Source organism: Halichoerus grypus, chromosome X (genome assembly GCF_964656455.1).
Source record: "Halichoerus grypus chromosome X, mHalGry1.hap1.1, whole genome shotgun sequence".
Taxonomy (NCBI): Eukaryota; Metazoa; Chordata; class Mammalia; order Carnivora; family Phocidae; genus Halichoerus; species Halichoerus grypus.
The window spans coordinates 66882362-66902402 of record NC_135727.1 but is presented as its reverse complement, the minus strand read 5'-3'; the positions used below and the strand labels follow the sequence as shown (position 1 = coordinate 66902402).

At 37.0% G+C, this 20041-nt stretch overlaps 1 pseudogene; it reads right to left on the bottom strand.

Annotated features, from left to right (window-relative positions):
* Nucleotides 1-17997: 17997 nt before the first annotated feature.
* On the bottom strand, nucleotides 17998-19063 carry LOC118545412 (POU domain, class 5, transcription factor 1 pseudogene; annotated as a pseudogene).
* Between the last annotated feature and the right edge of the window lie 978 nt (nucleotides 19064-20041).

Here is a 20041-nt window from a genome sequence, read left to right as displayed (position 1 = left end):
GGAATTCAGTCCCTGCCACTGAATTGCAAAAGAGGGTGGGAAATTTATTCTAGGTGTGTGTCTGGAAAGATGAGGAAGAAAGAAAAAGCTTGCTCCCCCTGCTTGTGCTCTCTCTCTCTCTCAGTCAAATAAATAAATAAAATCTTAAAAAAAGAAAAAGAAAAAGAAAAAGAAAGAAAAAGTTTTTACTGACCACCTAGCCAGTCTCTGTCACAGCAGGTGAATAGTTATTCTTGTCTCCTACACGTATTCATTAATTTCAGTTTATTCACCTCTCAAGTTATAGAAAGTGATTCCCAATCTGTGACTCTGGTGCTCAGTGAATTCCTAATTGTACAGTTGACTTCTTGAGTCCATGTTCTTGGACATTGTGCCAATATGGTCTGAAATAAGCTTCTTTATGGACTCTTCATTATTTCTTTTACATGATTAAAATGGCCTGTTTTGGAATAAAAACATGTCACTCACTATTGTGTTTTAAATTTAGACAATATAATCTACTTTTTATTTTATTTTATTATTATTTTTTAAAATATTATTTTAAGTAGGCTTCATGCCCAGCGTGGAGCCCAGCATGGGGCTTGAACTCACCACCCTGAGATCAAGACCTAAGCTGATATCAAGAGTCAGACGCTTAACTGACTGAGCCACCCAGGCGCCTCTACATTATTTATTTTTAATTAAAAAGAAATCCATCCATTCTGGGCACAGAGAGGCTGTTAATTTCCTTATAATCTGCAATAAATTTAGGACTTTAAACCTGGTGTAGGTTAGATGAGCAAATCACAGAAGTGACAGTTTGGTTTAGATTTTAGGTAAGGAAGTGTTTATATGTCAGACGATAAACATTACAAATTCACACGGAATGGACTTGAGCCTCAGCTTTGAAATCTGGTACTCTTAAATTTAATCTGTTCTAAATTAGTCCAGCACAGTATAAGAGAGAGAGAATGGATTAATATGTGTAATTATTATAGAATTATTTGAATTGCATACGATAAAAAGAAATAGCTTCCTTTCTTCAAGAAAATGTTCCATCATTACCAAAAAAGTTATAATTTATTCAAACAAGTTTGAAATATTTCATCTAATCTTGGAGCTCATTTTATCATCCACTTATTTATTTGTTCGTTTGTTCATGTGTTTATTTTTGTCTTTATCATGACTTAAAGGATAATCATTCTCTTCAAGATCCCTGCCACTTTCATCTCTGACTCAATTCTCCTGCTTCTACCTTCTACCTTCAGCCTCAGTGCCTTTAGACTTGATGTTCCCTCTGCCTGGAAAGCTTTCCCACAGATATTCATATGATATTCATTCACTTCTCAAAGATCTCTACTTAAATATCACCTTAATAGAGAGGTCTTTCCTGACTTCTTTATTTAAAATAACAACTCCCTTGGCACTCCCTATCCTTACTGTAATTTTCATTATAACTCATCACTGTCCCCTCCACCCCTACCCTGGAGGACAGGAACATTGTTTTGTTGGCTGTTGTTTGCCTAGCATGTAGATCAATATCTGGCTAGCATATAGTACGATCCCTTTTTAAAGAATTTTTTTAAGTTTGTATTTAAATTCCAGTTAGTTAACATACAGTGTAATATTAGTTTCAGATGTACAATATAATGATTCCACACTTCCATACATCACCCAGTGCTCATCACAACGGCACTCCTTAATCCCCACCACCTGTTTAACCCATTCCCCACCCACCTCCCTTCTGGTAACCATCAGTTTGTTCTCTATAGTTGAGTCTGTTTCTTGGTTTGCCCCTCTCTTTTTTTTTTTTTTTTTTCCCGCTTTGCTTATTGGCTTTGTTTCTTGAATTCCATGTATGGGTGAAATCATATGATATTTGCCTTTCTCTATTTCACTTAGCATAATACTATTTAGCTCTATCCATGTCCTTGCAAATGGCAAGATCTCATTCTTTTTTATGGCTGAGTAATAGTCCATTGTATATATATACACACCACATCTTTTTTATCCATTCATCAGTTGATGGACACTGTCTATTTCCACAATTTGCTATTGTAGGAAATGCTGCTATAAACATCAGGGTGTATGTATCCCTTTGAATTAGTATTTTTGTATTCTTTGGGTAAATACCTAGTAGTGCAATTGCTGGATCGTAGGGTAGCTCTACTTTTAATTTTTTGAGGAACCTCCCTACTGTTTTCCAATGCAGGAAAGAATATCCAATGGGAAAAATTTCTTCAACAAATACTGTTGGGAAACCTGGACAGCAACATGCAAAAGAATGAAACCGGACCATTTTCTTACAGCATAAACAAAAATAAATTCAAAATGGGTTAAAGACCTAAATGAGAGACCTGAAACCATAAAAATCCTAGAGGAAAACACAGGCAGTAACCTCTTTGACATTGGCCATAGCGACTTCTTTATATGAAGATCTTAATAGTTTTGAAAAAATTAGTAAATAAAATTCCTACTATATATCAGGCATAATTCCAATACACTGGAACCATAGCCGAAACACTAAATAATCAGATTGAAGTAAGATCCAAAATTTTTCCAGTGTTATTCTACCCATCCAGACAGGGGCATGTTGGAAAAGAAAAATTATGGTCCAAATAATTCCACATTTTGAAAGGCCATCATACACTGGGCAATAGGAGTTGAGAAGCCAACTCATGAACAAGAAAGATCCACTAGAAAAATGTCTACTTTTCTACAGGTAGTTGCAGTCATAACGCTAGGTTTATCAGATCACCTTTACAAAGTGAAATATGACTATGAATAAGATTCCAGATTTATAAAAAAAATGCCTACAGCATATAGGAGGCCTTTGACTCATATTAGTCTCCTTTTAAAAAGAATAGTGTCTCTTCCCTAACCTGTGCCTCCTCTGAATTCATATTTTTTTGGTCATAACCATTTTTTCTCTATCATTCTGGTTTAAAATTTTGGCAACTTCTCTCACTTATTCCTCTTCTCTTTTCACCTTCCACTTCTTTCTCATTCATATGGCTTCTAAATTACATCTATACTACTCTGTGGATGAGGCCACCACATTGAACAATTAACTCCAGGGGATGGCATTCACATTTTAGTCTATGTTAATGGAGTCATGCACTGCATAAGCCTGCACAACTATACACAGTGGTCCTGCATGTGGCTGAGACTGCTAGTTGTTCACTCAATATTTATTCTCCCCTTCTTTTTAAAATTTTTCATTATGTTCAGTTAGTCAACATATAGTACATCGTAAGTTTTTGTTGTAGTGTTCAACGATTCATTAGTTGTGTATAACACCTAGTGCTCATCCCAACACGTGCCGTCCTTAATACCCATCACCCGGTCACCCCATTTCCTTCTTTTTAATAGAAAGACTCCAAATTTTAGCTTAACATATTGATGCTTGGATTAAAGGACTATATTTGCCAACCTCTCTTGTAGCTAAGTTTAGACATCTGACTAAGTTCTGGTTAATAGGAGGCAACCTTAAGTTTGTTTTGTGGATCTTATAGGAAAGTTGATCAAAGAAAGCTAATTCATCTGCTGGAGTCCCTTCCACTCCTTTTCTGCCTTCTGTCTTTCCTTCTTTTTATGGCCTGTAACAAGAATGTGATGAAATGGGAGACAAACCATGAGAAACTCTGGACTCCGGGAAAAAAACTAAGGGTTACAGAAGGAAGGGGGGTGGGAGATAAGGGGTAACTGGGTGATGGGTATTAAGGGGGCATGTGATATGATGAGCACTGGGTGTTATACACAACTAATGAATCACTGAACGCTATATGAAAAACTACATGTATCATATGATCTCACTGATATGAGGAATTCTTAATCTCAGGAAACAAACTGAGGGTTGCTGGAGTGGTGGGTGTGGGAGGGATGGGGTGGCTGGGTGATAGACATTGGGGAGGGTATGTGTTATGGTGAGTGCTGTGAATTGTGTGAGACTGTTGAATCGCAGACCTGTACCTCTGAAACAAATAATACATTATATGTTAAAAAAAAAAGAAGAAGAAGAAGAAGATAACAGGAAGGGAAAAATGGGGGAAATCAGAGGGGGAGATGAACCATGAGAGACTATGGACTCTGAGAAACAAACTGAGGGTTCTAGAGGGGAGGGGTTGGGGGGATGGGTTAGCCTGGTGATGGGTATTAAAGAGGGCACGTACTGAATGGAGCACTGGGTGTTATACGCAAACAATGAATCATGGAACACTACATCAAAAACTAATGATATGGGGTGCCTGGGTGGCTCAGTTGTTAGGCATCTGCCTTCGGCTCAGGTCATGATCCCAGGGTCCTGGGATCGAGCCCTGCATCGGGCTCCCTGCTCAGCGGGGAGCCTGCTTCTCCCTCTCCTAGTGTTCCCTCTCTCGCTGTGTTTCTCTCTGTCAAATAAATAAAAAATCTTAAAAAAAAACCTAATGATGTAACGTATGGTGATTAACATAACATAATAAAATAAAATAAAATAACTAATGATGTACTATATGTTGGCTAATTGAGATTAATAAAAAAAGGAAAAAAAAAGCTTCAGCTTGGACTATATCTTGTACTATAAGGTGATCTTGAGGATGTAAGCAGTTATTTATTCTGCCTATAGTATCATTTGTTTCTTCTGTCATGTCTTACTTCTGACTTAGCCCAATCATCATAGGACCATCAGGGACAAACAGTTTGACAAAGTTAGGATTATTGAACCATTGTAAGGAGAAAGACTGCATATCAGGGAAATCATGGAGCATTTTTACAAAGAAAAATGGAATTATTATAGGATTTGGAGGAAATAAGGAGTTTAGGTGAAATTTAAAATTAAATACAAATGAAGTCATGTCTTGTTAGCCTCACAGCAAAGTAAGGTTGTGTTTAAAAGGGTCAACATCAGGTCCTGGTATGCGAAAGTCAACTAAGGGTTTTGTTTTCTTGGAAACTACAAAGGTAAGATAGATGCATAATATTTTGTTCTGAAATTCCTTATCTGAATCTCTCTACTTGGTTTGTATTTTGAAGCTGCTTTTCTGGGTCAAAGTAACTTAGATTCTCCAGGAAGAGATGGATGTTTTATTCTTTCTGATATAATTTCAAACAAAATTTCTGATGGTCTATGATTTTAGAGGGCAAAGTTCCTTGGTGAGTAAGAAAGCAGTGGTCACTCAAGGAGAAGTTGTTATGAAACTTTTCAGTTTCACTGTAGCCTTGAAAAAAAAAATTGTTTCTTAGTAACTTCTTTATCTGTGTCTGTTATACTAGCATGATGAATGGCAGTACAGGTTTTTATCTTCTTAGTTCAAGCTAATTTTTTTACTTTCTCACCTCTAACCTCAATAGTAATATTACTTTGCTTTTCCTTGTAAGATACTTTATAGTTTTCAAACCATGCTTGGGTGTACCCATTATAAATTAAACTTACAAAAATAACCTTCTGAAGTAGGAAAGGAAAAACACATATGAAGAAACTAGAGATCAGGGAGGTTATATGATTTATCTATGGTGGCATGCTAGCAAATGACTAGGCCAGAACTCAGGTTTAATTTCTGGTTCAGATTCCTTTTAAATTCTTAAAGGCACTTCTTCCTCTCCTTAAACTTTCTCTTTTTAGGGATGCCTTTGTGGCTCAGTTGGTTAAGCGGCTACCTGGGTCCTGGAATGGAGCCCTGCGTTGGGCTCCCTGCTCAGTGGGGAGCCTGCTTCTCCCTCTCCCTCTGCTGCTCCCCCTGCTTGTGCACGTGCTCTCTCTCTCTGACAAACAAAATCTTAAAAAAAATTTTTCTCTTTTTGGAAAAGGATTGGTGGATTATATAACCAATAAGCTTAGATTTAGCATTACCTATCTGCATCACACATATCCATTCAAGAAATAAAAGCAAGTGTTTTTTTTTACTTCTTTCTTCATACAGATATATGGCATAAATTGAAAAATAGAATAATTAACTTATACATTAGTAGCAATCAGTGCCTTAAAATATATAAGAATTTCAGTAAGATACAATAAGGTTTTAAAAAGAATAATTTTAGAACAGTTGAGAGAAATTTCCAATGAAAGAAAAATATAATGTTTAAATTCAAGTGAAACTACAGTTTTTCAACACTATAAAGGTTTTATTGAAAGTGCAATATACCATTTGCTCTTATTGAAACTGTTCATTTACTAAATCTGCATGGATAATGAAAAATCTTCATGGTCTATCATCTATCTATATCTATCTATCATCTATCTATCATCATCTCTATCTGCTTTTGTGGGTGTGTTGGTTATGGACAGTTAAAGTTAGTGATCAGACTTCCAACCTGATCATTCCTTTGCTTTAACTATTACCTATTCTCTCCTTCCATAAAAAAACATACTGTATTGGGATCCTCTTTTCCTGCATCAATTCTCTATCTTTTTAAATAATGGGATTGAAAGTTCTTTTTGTTCCAAATCACTTGTTGTTACTACTGTTACCTGGATCAGAGCATTCCCCAAGGCCAGGGAAAGCTAGAGGAAAAAGAATTGAGATTCTGGTTTGTAGAGCAAGACAGTGACTGGGAGGGCTGAAAGTAAGCATATGGATTAAGGGAGAAGCAGCCTTATGGTCCTCTAGCATTTAAGCTTTTGAATCCACTTCTGGGTCCTGGAATGGCACCTTGAATTTGTTCTTTCTCTCTTTTTCCCTCGCTCCCGCCCCATTCTTTCCCCTTCCTCTTTTTCTTCCACTACTCTCAGAGTTAAGGCCATACTTTAGTCAAAAGAATATAAAGCTTGAAGTCATCAGACATAAATCTTAAACACCAGCTATATAATCCTGCACTAGAGAGTAATTTACTTGGGCTATGTTTAGCAATGTCCAGTCACTGCACCAAAAGGAGATACATCTCCTGTTCCTTTTGAGATTGTATGGTGGAGAAAACTTGACATTCTTTCTCTTAGTACCAGCCCTCATTATTATGGCTTTTTAAAGGAAGTGAACTCTTCTATGCAAGGGAAAGGGAGGTGGAAGTAGAAGTCTTTGGGCTCTTGGCTTCGTATGTATTCTTCAACAGATGCTTTATCGGTAAAGCCTTGCATTTGGGGGAAAGCAGATTAAGTGGTAAAAAGCAAGTAAACCCATAATTTGAATAAGATCTATGAATCTCTGTTAGGCTTTGATTTGGTTGTCAGGCCATTTCTGTAATTAGAAAGCATTACCTATTAAAATAAAGAACCTCCTGGGGCTCCTAGATGGCTCAGTGGGTTAAGTGTCCGACTCTTGATTTCGGCTCAGGTCATGATCTTGGGGTTGTGAGATCAAGCCCTGCCTTGGGCTTTGTGCTCAGCAGGAAGTCTGTTTGGGATTCTCTCTCTCCATCTCCCTCTGCCCCTCCCCCCTCAAAATAAACAAGTAAATCTTAAAATAACTCAAAAGTCATTTATAACTTAGTATGAAATAGCTCAGAGCTTGTTTTATAATATTGAAATTAACTGAAACAAATAATACAATTAAAAAATGGACAGAGGATTTGAATAGACATTTTTCCAAAGAAGACATACAAATGGCCAACAGACAGAGGCGAAGATACTCAACATCACTAATCATCAGGTAAATGCACATCAAAACCACAGTGAGATATTACCTTACACCTGTCAGATTGGCTAGAGTAAAAATGATAAGAAATAACAAATGTTGGTGAGGGTGTAGAGAACAGGGAACCCTCACACACTGTTGGAAAATAGTATGGAGGTTCCTCAAAAAATTAAAAATAGAATTACTATATGATTCAGTCATTCCATTACCAGGTACTTACCCAAAGAAAAGAAACACAGTAATTTGAAAAGATATTTGCACCCCTATGTTTATTGCAGCATTATTTACAATAGCCAAGATATGGAAGCAACTCAAGTGTCCATCAATAGATGAATGAATAAAGAAGATGTGATACACACACACACACACACACACACACACACACTGTAATATTACTCAGCCATAAAAAATGAATGAGGTCTTGCCATTTGCAGCAACATGGATGGACCTAGAGGGTACAATGCTAAGTGAAATAAGTCAGACAAAGACAATATCATATTATTTCACTCATACGTGGAATGTAAGAAACAAAACAACTTAACAAAGAAAGAACAAAAGAGACAAAAAAAATCAGACTCTTAAATACAGAGAACAAACTGATGGTAGCCAGAGGGGAGATGGGTGGGGAATGGATGCTCTAGATAAAGGGAATTAAGAGTACACGGAGTGTGATGACCACTGAGAAATGTATAGAACCATTATATTATATACCTGAAATCAATATAATACTGTATGTTAATTAAACTTCAATAAAAAATTTAACTGAACCACCAACTGGCAGTTTTGATAGGTTAGAATAGATTATTCAGGCAAAGATTGACCTGAGTTGAATAAAAGCAAACTCAGTCACATGAATACCCATGCCATATGGAAAATACAAATACAAATTTCAACTATTTTGAAATTTGAGCCCAAAACATACTGTGCACTATGGTTATTTTGGTGTGTTGATGAAATCAATTAAGTGGACTGTAATGTGGGACAGATAAAAATCTGCAGAACAAGCATCTATTCAATACATTTCCAGTTCAGACTGATAAAGGTGAGTTATGTCACCAGCATCCACAGAGCCTAGAAGATATTTTCATATGAATAGCCTTCTATGCCAAAAGGCCAAGCTGAAGACTGTTTATTACAGAAAATTGCATTTCCCACAGTTAAGACATACCATATGTATGGTATGTGTAAGGGCATATTTTTGAAACTATTTTCTAATCAGGTATAAAACATGACTGTTTAGAGACCTTGAATTGCAAAATGTCTACTTGTGTATTTGATAAATTGGAATTGTAGTGGCCAACTTCAACAAATGTCCTTTGATATTCAGGCAGTCTTATTGTTTAGTTACGAATATTTCAAATCCAAGCTGTCACCTGGACAGTCCATCTGCACTAACTGAGAATGACAAGACTTATAAGCAGTATTGCTAATGGCAGAGACACACTTGTTATGGCCATCCTGCACCAGGAAATTTCACTTAGATGAACACTTGGCCCTGGGTTGCTTGAAGATGCTAGGAGTAATTGCAAAATGAAGGTGACTTCATTCATTTCAAGGCACTTCCTGTATCATATGTAGCTCTATATTCCTACTGATGCAGGAGCTTTTGTAAACTGAACAAATAGGGTACTTTGTTATAGGCATTAAAAGAATACTTACTCCAATCCCTTACCTTTGGACTCTATAGTTCAAAGAGTACTTTTGCATTCATTATCTCATTTAATCTTCACAATATCCATGAAGTGGATTGAAATAAGCAGGGCACAAGACACAACTCCAATTTTATATGTGAGAAATATGAGGTTCAAAATAGTTGACTTGCTTAATGTCATATAGATAATCAATTAGAAGAGTAAATGAAAAAAAAAGATCAAGGTCTTCTGGATCCTAGGCCACTGCTTGTACATATGTGTATTTGATGAGGTCCAAAAATGAATCTCAGATGAAATGACAGGGGAAACCAAGCACAGAAAAAAATCTATTTTCATCATGTCCAAAACTAAATTCTAAATTTTGTCTATTTTACTGAAGTATAATTAATATACAGTATTATATTAGTTTTGGGTATACAAACTCAACAATTGTATACATTACACAGTGCTTATCATAATCCAGAAATTCCACTACTATCTACCCAAAGAAAACAAAAGACTAATTTGAAAAGATATACACACCCCTATGTTCTTTGCAGCATTACTTACAATAGCAAAGATATGGAAGCAACCAAAGTGTCCATGCATACATGAATGGAATATATATATAGAATGAGATGTTGTCATTTCCAACATCTTGAATGGACCTAGAGGGTATAATGCTAAATGAAATAAGCCATATGGAGAAAGACAAATACCATATACATTTTATCAATTTTGTAAAATATCTTTCATATCACAATTCAATCACTTACCTCTGCTATTATAATTTCTCTAACTTTCATAGTATGACTCAAGTTATCACCCTTTTACTCTAATTCACTTCTAGACACTCATCTCCTTAAAGTCAGTCACTTATATCTATGAATTTAATCTTTTAAACATCAATGGAATTCTCTTTAACATTTGGATATTAAAAATTCTTCACTAGATTTTTAAAAAGTAAATGACAATGTTCATGAACTGTTTATCACAGTGCTTTTTATCACAGTGCCTAGAATGTTATAACTGACCAACACAAAATTTGGTCTAAGATAATGGGTTTTCAGAATCTGTGCTCTTAATCACTCTGACATACTAACTCTCAAGTAGATATTATTTACTCAAAATGATGTTTTATCACACTGGAAACAACAGATACTGGTGAGGATGTGAAGAAAGGGGAACCCACTTATACAGTTGGTGGGAATGCAACCACTCTGGAAAACAGTATAGAGGTTCCTCAAAAAGTTAAAAATAGAACTACCATATGACCCAGCAATTGCACTACTAGATATTTACCCAAAGGACACAAAAATACTGATATGAAGGGGCACATGCACCCTGATGTTTATAGCAGCATCAACAATAGCCAAATTATGGAGAGAGGCCAAATGTCCATCAACTGATGAATGGATAAAGAAGATGAGGTATATATATATACCTCTGTGTATATATATACACACACACTGGAATATTAACCATAAAAAGAATGAAATCTTGCCATTTGCAATGATGTAGATAGAGCTAGAGTATAATATGCTAAGCGAAATAAGTCAGTCAGAGAAAGACAAATAGCATATGATTCCACTCATATGTGGAATTTAAGAAACAAAACAGATGAAAATAGGGGAAGGGGAAAAAAGAGGGAAGCAAACCATAAGAGACTCTTAAAGACAGAGAACAAACTGAGGCTTGCTGGAGGGGAGGTAGGCAGGGGATGGGCTAAATGGGTGATGGGTATTAAGGAGGGCACTTGCGATGAGTACTGGGTGTTATATGTATGTGATGAATCACTAAATTCTATTCCTGAAACCAATATTACACTATATGCTAACTAACTAGAGTTTAAATAAAAACTTGAAAAAGAAAAAAAATACATTAAAAATAATATTTTATCAAATAATGTTGACTTTACTTATTCCCCAAGATAATTGTAGCCACTTCCTGGGGCTAAACTTGTGTCCTAAAAATGGATTCAGATTTTGTTTCTGGTGTTCATACTTTTTTTTCAAAAGGTTTTTATTTAAATTCCAGTTAGTTATCCAATTTTCCCAGCACTGTTTATTGAGGAGACTGTCTTTTTTCCATTGCATATTTTTTCCTACTTTGTCAAAGATTATTTGACCATAGAGTTGAGGGTCTATATTTGGGCTCTCTATTCTGTTCCATTGGTCTATATGTCTGTTTTTGTGCCAGTACCATGCTGTCTTGGTGATCACGGCTTTGTAATATAGCTTGAAATCGGGCAACGTGATGCCCCCAGCTTTTTTTTTCTTTTTCAACATTTCCTTGGCGATTCGAGGTCTTTTCTGATTCCATACAGATTTTAAGATTGTTTGTTCCAGCACTTTGAAAAATGTCATTGGAATTTTGATCGGGATGGCACTGAAGGTATAGATTGCTCTTGGCAGCATAGACATTTTAACAATGTTTATTCTTCCGATCCATGAGCACGGAATGTTTTTCCATCTTTTTGTGTCTTCTTCAATTTCTTTCATGAGTGTTCTGTAGTTCCTAGAGTATAGATCCTTTACCTCTTAAGTTAGGTTTATTCCGAGGTATCTTATGGTTTTTGGTGCTATTGTAAAGGGAATCGATTCTCTAATTTCTTTTTCTACAGTTGCATTGTTAGTGTACAAGAAAGCAACTGATTCCTGTGCATTGATTTTGTATCCTGCCACATTACTGAATTGCTGTATGAGTTCTAGTAATTTGGGGGTGGAGCCTTTTGGATCAACATGGATGGGACTGGAGGAGATTATGCTAAGTGAAATAAGTCAAGCAGAGAAAGTCAATTATCATATGGTTTCACTTATTTGTGGAACATAAGGAATAGCATGGAGGACATTAGGAGAAGGAAGGGAAAAATGAAGGGGGGGGGAATCGGAGTGGGAGACGAACCATGAGAGACTATGGACTCTGAGAAACAAACTGAGGGTTTTAGAGGGGACGGGGGTGGGGGAATGGGTTAGCCCGGTGTTGGGTATTAAGGAGGGTATGTATTGCATGGAGCACTGGGTGCTATACGAAAACAATTAATCATGGAACACTACATCAAAACATAATGATGTACTCTATGGTGACTAACATAACATAATAAAATAAAATTTAAAAAAATACATTCCAGTTAGCTAATATACAGGGTAATACTTGTTTCTGGTGTACCATTTAGTGATTCAACACTTACAGTATCTGGTGCTCATCACAACAAATGCACTCCTTAATCCCCAACACCTATTTAATCCATCCCCCCACTCACCAACCCTCTGGTAACCAGCGGTGTGTTCACTATACTTAGGAGTCTGTTTCTTGGTTTGCCTCTCCTTTTTTTGCTTTGATCATTTGTTTTGTTTCTTAAATTCCACGTGAGTGAAATCATGTGGTATTTGTCTTTTTCTAACTGATTTATTTTGCTTAGCATAATACTCTCTAGCTCCATCCACATCATTGCAAATGGGAAGATTGTGTTCTTTTTTATGGTTGAGTAATATAGATACATACAATGGAATATTACTCAACCATATATGTGTGTGTGTGTGTGTGTGTACACACATATACATATCTCACATCTTTTTTACCCATTCATGAGTCGATGGACACTTGGGCTGTGTTTTGGCTATTGTAGATAATGCTGCTATAAATATTAGGGTGTATGTATCCCTTGAATTAGTATTTTTGTATTCTTTGGGTAAATACCTAGTAATGTGATTGCTGGATAGTAGGGTAGTTCTACTTTCAACCTTTTGAGGAATCTCCATACTGTTTTCCAGAGTTTCTGCAACAGTTTGCATTCCCACCAGCAGTACAGTGGGTTCCTCTTTCTTTGCATCCTTGCCAATATCTGTTCTTTCTTGTGTTGTTAGTTTTAGCCATTCTGAGTTGTGTGAGGTGATATCTCATTGTAGTCTGGATTTGAATTTCCCTGATGATAAGTGATGTTGAGCATCTTTTCATGTGTCTGTTAGCCATGTGTATGTCTTCTTTGGAGAAATGTCTATTCCTGTCTTCTGCCCATTTCTTAACTGTATTATTTGTTTTTTGGGTGTTGAGTTTGATATGTTCTTTATATATTTTGGATACTAACCCTTTATCAGATATGTCATTTGCAAATATCTTCTCCCATTCTCTAGGCTGTCTTTTAGTTTATGTTAATTACCTCCTTCACTGTGCAGAAACTTTTTATCTTGATGAGGTCCCAATAGTTCCTTTCTCTTTTTCTTTTTCTTTTTGTTTCCTTTGCCTCAGAAGACATATCTAGGAGTTAGATGCTAAGACTGCTATCAAAGAAGTTGCTGTCTGTGTTCTCCTGTAGGATTTTGATGGTTTCCTGTATCACATTTAGGACTGTCATCCATTTTGAATTTATTTTTGTGATGGTGTATGAAAGAGGTCCAGTTTCATTCTTTTGTATGTTGCTGTCCAGTTTTTTAGCACCATTTGCTGAAGAGACTGGCTTTTTCCCATTGTGTATTCTTTCCTGCTTTGTTGAGGATTAAATGACCATATAGTTGTATCCTGTGACTTTGTTAAACTTGTGTATCAGTTTTAGCAGTTTTTTTCATGGAGTCTTCTGGATTTTCTATATAGAGTATCATGTCATCTGCAAATAGTGAAAGTCTGACTTTTGATTTATTTGCCTTTTATTTCTTTTTGTTGTATGATTGCTTGTCAGGATTGGCCAGCAAACCCTGAGGTGGCAAATGAAAAGATTACTCCAGACACCTTAGTAGGAGAAAGGAGAGGGCCTGGGGACCAGAGGCTATAGTGGCAAAATGTCCCAAGCCAGACTTTGCTCCACCTTTATTGTGAATGTTATCAATATAACAAGGGAATAAGAAAAATAAGAAGGAATGTGAAGATGTAATAATCAAGACAGTGGCATAGGGAGTATTGTGTGACTAGAACAAGCTGTGCTTGTGATGGGCATGCAGACTGGGAGTACGGGGAGTGGGTGACCTCCGAAGATAAATGTTTCTCCTAAGTCAACCATTTACTCCCTGGATGAGTGCATTGAGCCGCAACAAGAATCTGGCTGTTTTCAGCCCAGAAACCTTAAAGGGGGCTCAGTTTTCTGGACACTCCTTCTTTGCTTTTCAACAAATCTCATCCAGGGAGGCATGTGTTTATTAAATCTTATCTAGCCAGACACTATGAATTCCAACAATTGCTGAAGCTGGGACTTTCAGTACTATGTTAAATAACATTGATAAGAGTGGACATCCCTGTCTTATTCCTGATCATAGGGCAAAAGCTCTCAGTTATTCACCACTGAGGATGAAATCAGCTGTGGGTTTTTTGTACATGGCCTTGATTATGTTGAGTTATATTCCTCTATCCCTACTTTGTTGAGCATTTTTATCAAGAATGTGTGCTGTACTTTGTCAAATCATTTTTCTGCATCCATTGAGAGGGTGCTATGTTTCTTATCTTTTCTTTTATTAATGTGGTCTATCAGGTTGATTGATTTGTGAATATTGAACCACTCTTGCGGCCAGGAATAAATCCCACTTGATCATGGTGAGTAATTCTTTTTTTTTTTTAGATTTTATTTATTTATTTGAGAGAGAAAGAGAGGGAGAGAGAGAGAGCACAAGTTGGGGGGTGCAGGGGGAGAGGCAGAGGGAGAAGCAGACTCCCCGCTGAGGAGGGAGCCTGATGCGGGGCTCGACCCCAGGACCCTGGGAGCATGACCTGAGCCGAAGGCAGGCACTTAACCGACTGAGTCGCCCAGGTGCCCTGGTGAATAATTATTTTAATATACTCTTGGATTCAATTTGCTAGTATTTTGTTGAGAATTTTTGCATCTACGTTCATCAGGGATATTGGCCTGTACTTCTTCTTCTTTTTTTTTTTTTTTTTTTTTTTGGTGGATTCTTTATCTGGTTTTTGAATCAGGGTAACGCTGGCCTCATAGAATGAGTTTGGGAGTTGTCCTTCCATTTCTTTTTTTTGGAAAAGTTTGAGAAGTAGAGGTATCAGATCTTCCTTAAATGTTTGGTAGAATTCCCCTGTGAAGCCATTGAGCCCTGGACTTTTATTTGTTGAGAGATTTTTGATTATTGATTCAATTTCTTTGCTGGTTATGGGTCTATTCAAATTTTCCATTTCTCCTTGTTTAAGTTTTGGTAGTTTATATGTTTCTAGGAATTTATCCATTTCTTTCAGATTGCCTAATTTATTGGTGTATAATTTTTCATAACATTCTTTTAAAATTGTCTGTATATCTTTTTAAAATTTTTTTAGAGAGGGGGAGGGGATTTTTTTAAAGATTGTATGTGTGTATTTATTTATTTTATTTTTAATTTTTATTGTTATGTTAGTAACCATACAGTACATCATTAGTTTTTGATGTAGTGTTCCATGATTCACTGTTTGTGTATAACACCCAGTGCTCCATGCAAGGGGCAGAGAATCTTAAGAAGGTTCCATGCCCAGCATGGAGCCTGACATGGGGCTCAATCTCACAACCATGAGATCATGACCTGAGCTGAAATCAAAAGTTGGATGCTTAACCAATTGAGCTACCCAGGTGCCCCAATAATTGTTTGTATTTCTGTGCTGTTGGTTGTGATTCCTGCCTTCTCATTTCTGATTTTATTTATTTGGTTCCTTTCTCTTTTCTTTTTGATGAGTCTGGCTAGGGATTTATAATTTTTATTAATTTTTTCAAGGAACTAGTTCTTGGTTTCATTGATCTGTTCTACTCCTTTTTTGTTGTTATTATTTCTATATCTCTTATTCCTGCTCTAATATTTATTATTTCCCTTCTTCTGCTGGCTTTTGTTTTCTCTTGTTGTTCTTTACCTAGCTCATTTAGGTCTAAGGTTAGGTCGCCTATTTGAGATTTTTCTTGCTTCTTGAGGTAGGCCTGTTTTGCTATATATTTCTCCTCTTATGACCATTTTTGCTGCATTCCAAAGATGTTGGACTGTTGTGTTTTCATTTTCATTTGTTTCAATGAATTTTTAAATTTCTACTTTTATTTCCTTGTTGACCGATTCATTCTTTAGTAGTGTGTTGTTTAACCTCCATGTATTTGTGGTCTTTCCAAATTTTTTCTTGGGGTTGAATTCAAGTTTCATAGCGTTGTGGTCAGAACAGATGTGTGTTATCATTTCAGTCTTTTTGTACTTGTTAAGGCCTGAGTTTTGACATAATGTGTGCTCTATTCTGGATAATGTGCCATGTGCGCTTGAAAAGAATGTGTATTCTATTGCTTTAGGATAGAATGTCCTGACTATATCTTTTATGACACTGGTCCAGTGTGTCATCCAAAGCCATTGCTTCCCTTTGATTTTCTGCTTAGATGATCTGTCCATTGCTGTAAGTGGGGGTGTTAAAGTCCCCTAATGTTGTTATCAATATTGTTATCAATTGTTATCACAAGAATTGTTAATTCTTTTATATATCTGGGTGCTCCCACGCTGGGGACATAAATATTTACAATTGTTAGAATCCTTACATTTCTACATAAATTTTAGAATCAACTTTTCAGTTTTTAAAATGCATCTTGTGATTTTGATTGTGATTGTGTGCCATATATACAATTTAGGAGAAAATTGATCTTTACAATATTTAATATTCCAATCCGAATTATGCAATTTCTTTTCATTTATGGATTTTTATGGTATTTTCTTACAGATTTTTTTAAATTAACAAACTTAACTTTTTAGAGCAGTTACAGGTTTACAGCAAAATTGCATGGAAATACAGAGTTCCTCTATAGCCCCTGCCCTAACATATGCACAGCCTCCCCCATTTTTGATATCATGCACCATGTGGCACAATTGTTATAATCAGTGAACCTACACATCATTCACATCATTATCACCCAAAGTTCATAAGTTAAGGTGCATTTCTGATGTTTTAATTCTATGGGTTTTGCAAATTTATAATGACATGCATTTATTATTACAGACTTGGAGTATTATCACTGCCCTAAAAATCCCGAGTTCTGTCTATTCATCCCTCCCTTGCCTCTGACTCCTGATGACCACTGATATTTTTACTAAATATTCAGAGAGGGATATATTATTTTAAGTTTTTATTTAAGTTCCAGTTAGTTTACATACAGTCTAATATTAGTTTCAAGTGTATAATTTAGTGATGGGGATTAAGGAGTGTATTTGTGATGAGCACCAGGTGTTGTATGTAAGTGTTGAATCACTAAATTGTACACCTGAGAGGTATACTTTAACAACTCTGTGAAGCAGTAGAATGTTATTTTGGGATTATTTACACAAATGCAAAAAAGAGATTCCTGCAACATATTCAAATTTATAGTATTTGCAGTCTAAAAATGCAGTTGGTGATTCGGAAGATATTATCAGAATTAGTTACCTGTTCTTTATTTGTTTTTCTTTATATATTTGTATTTACTTGCATGAAAATGTGAAGAACAATTCATTTTGCAGGCAAGGTATTTGCATTGTAACATATGACCTTCAGAATTAAGTGGTGAAATTTCACAAAATAGTTCAAATATTGACTTCTTTAAAACCTGAAGAAGGTTTTACTGCTTTTTAAGGGTTTGATATTATGATTATGCTTTTATGATTTGTTGTTTAATGGGTGCTCATTTTTTTTCCATGTCCCAGGCTTCTTTATTTAAGAACAAAGTGATAAGTGACATGGGGATTAAAAACAAAAGCATCCTGGAACTTCACCTTCCCTCCAACCTGTTCCCTCCAATCTCCCTGCCCCCACATCCCTTTTGTTCCCAAGTCATTTCTTAGTGAATGAAGAACTTAATCCCAAAGCCCTGGTACAAACCTTAGGTTCTCTTTCCCTAGCTGTCCCCCTTCCTCTGCCTCCCATTCCTGGTAAGGGCTGGCACCTCAGTTTGAATGCATGGGAGAGCCCATAGTGGTGACAGAGACAGAGGGAAATGCCTCACCCTCAGGAAAACCAACTGGGGAGTATAGCATAGTGAAGTGAGGGCCTCCATAGCCTGGGATACCAAAATGGTGCCAGAGGAAAGGATACTGGTGCCTGTGAGGAAGGGGGAGAGCAGCCTCAAAATCTTCTTGTGAATAGTCACTGATCATTTACCCTTCTGGCAATGATTGCAGAACCACACTCAGGCCACATCCTTCTCAACCTGAGCTGCTGGGCAATGTGGCTGATCTGCTGCAAGGTGGGTTTCAGGCACTGCAGGAACATGTTCTCCAGGTTGTCTCTCACTTGGTTCTCCATACTTGTTCACTTTCTCTTTGGGGCCGGCACAAGGGTCTCTGCTTTGCATATTTCATGTAGATTTTCATTGTTGTCACCTTCCTCCACCCACTTCTGCAGCAGGGTCTGCAGCTTATACATGTTCTTGAAACTGAGCGGCAGAGCCTAAAAACCGCAGATGGTTCTTTGGCTGAACACCTTCCCGAAGAGAACCTCCAGGGTGAACCCTACATTCGCCTGAGTATATCCCGGAGTGATCCTCTTCTGCTTCAGGAGCTTTGTGAATTGTTCCAGGTCTTTCTGCTGAGCTTTGATGTCCTGGGACTCCTAAGGGTCTTGCTCCAGCTTCTGGTCAGGCTGCACAATCCCAGGTGGGGAAGCACAAGGCTCAGGGGAGGCCCCCTCAGAGTTGCTCTCCACCCTGGCCCCCAATTTGCCCTCTGGCTGAGAGGTCTCCAGGCTGTCTTGAGGTCCAACCTGAGGTCCACAATATGCCATCCTCCTGCAGAACTCATATGGCAGGGGCAGGGGGTGGAGGTGGGTACAGGGAAATCCCCTACACCTCAGTGCCTGGCCCAACCCCCCACCGGGTTCCTGACCTACCGAGATGGTCTTGGAAGCTCATCCAGGTCCGAGGGTCAACCCAGCTGGATCTGGCCCTCCTGGCCCATTATCTCCACCACCTGGTGGGGGTGAGAAGTTCAAGTCAGAAGCCAGGTGTCCGACCATGGGGAATGGAGGCACCCCAAGCTGGGAGCCTGGAAAAATGAGGGCTCTCCAATGCTCAACACCTCTATTGTGTGCTCATTTTTATTTACTTAGTACACAGCTTGGCAGCCTTTCTTTTTAAAAAAATTTTTATTATTGATGTACAATTGTCATACAATGCTATATTAGTATCATGTGCACAACATAGTGATTCAACAATTCTATATATTATGCAATGCTCCCCATGATAAGTATAGTTATTATTTGTCACCATACAATGTTATTACAGTATTATTGACTATATTTCCTATGCTGTACTTTTTTCTTTATTTTTTTTATTATTATGTTATGTTAATCACCATACATTACATCATTAGTTTTTGATGTAGTGTTCCATGATTCATTGTTTGCGTATAACACCCAATGCTCCATGCAGAACGTGCCCTCTTTAATACCCATCACCAGGCTAACCCATCCCCCCACCCCCCTCCCCTCTAGAACCCTCAGTTTGTTTCTCAGAGTCCATAGTCTCTCATGGTTCATCTCCCCCTCCGATTCCCCCCCTTCATTCTTCCCCTCCTGTTGTACTTTTAATTCCCATAATTTATTTATTTTACAACTGTAAGTCTGTACTCTTAATTTCTGTCATGTATTTCACCCATCCTCACACTTTCCTCCCCTCAGGGAACCACCAGTTTGTTCTCTGTATTTTTGAGTCCTTTCTGTTTTTTTGTTTTGTTTTGTTTTGTTTTTTTAGATTCCACATATAAGTGAAAGCAAATGGTATTTGCTTTTCTCTGTATGATTTATTTCACTTAGCATCATATCCTTAAGGCCCATCCATGTTGCCACAAACAATGAGATCTCATTCTTTTTTATGGATGAGTAGTGTTCCACTGTATATTTTATATTTTATAAATATATTTAATATGTTATATATATATAATACATACATAAATACATGCCATATCTTCTTTATCCATTCCTCTATAGATAAAC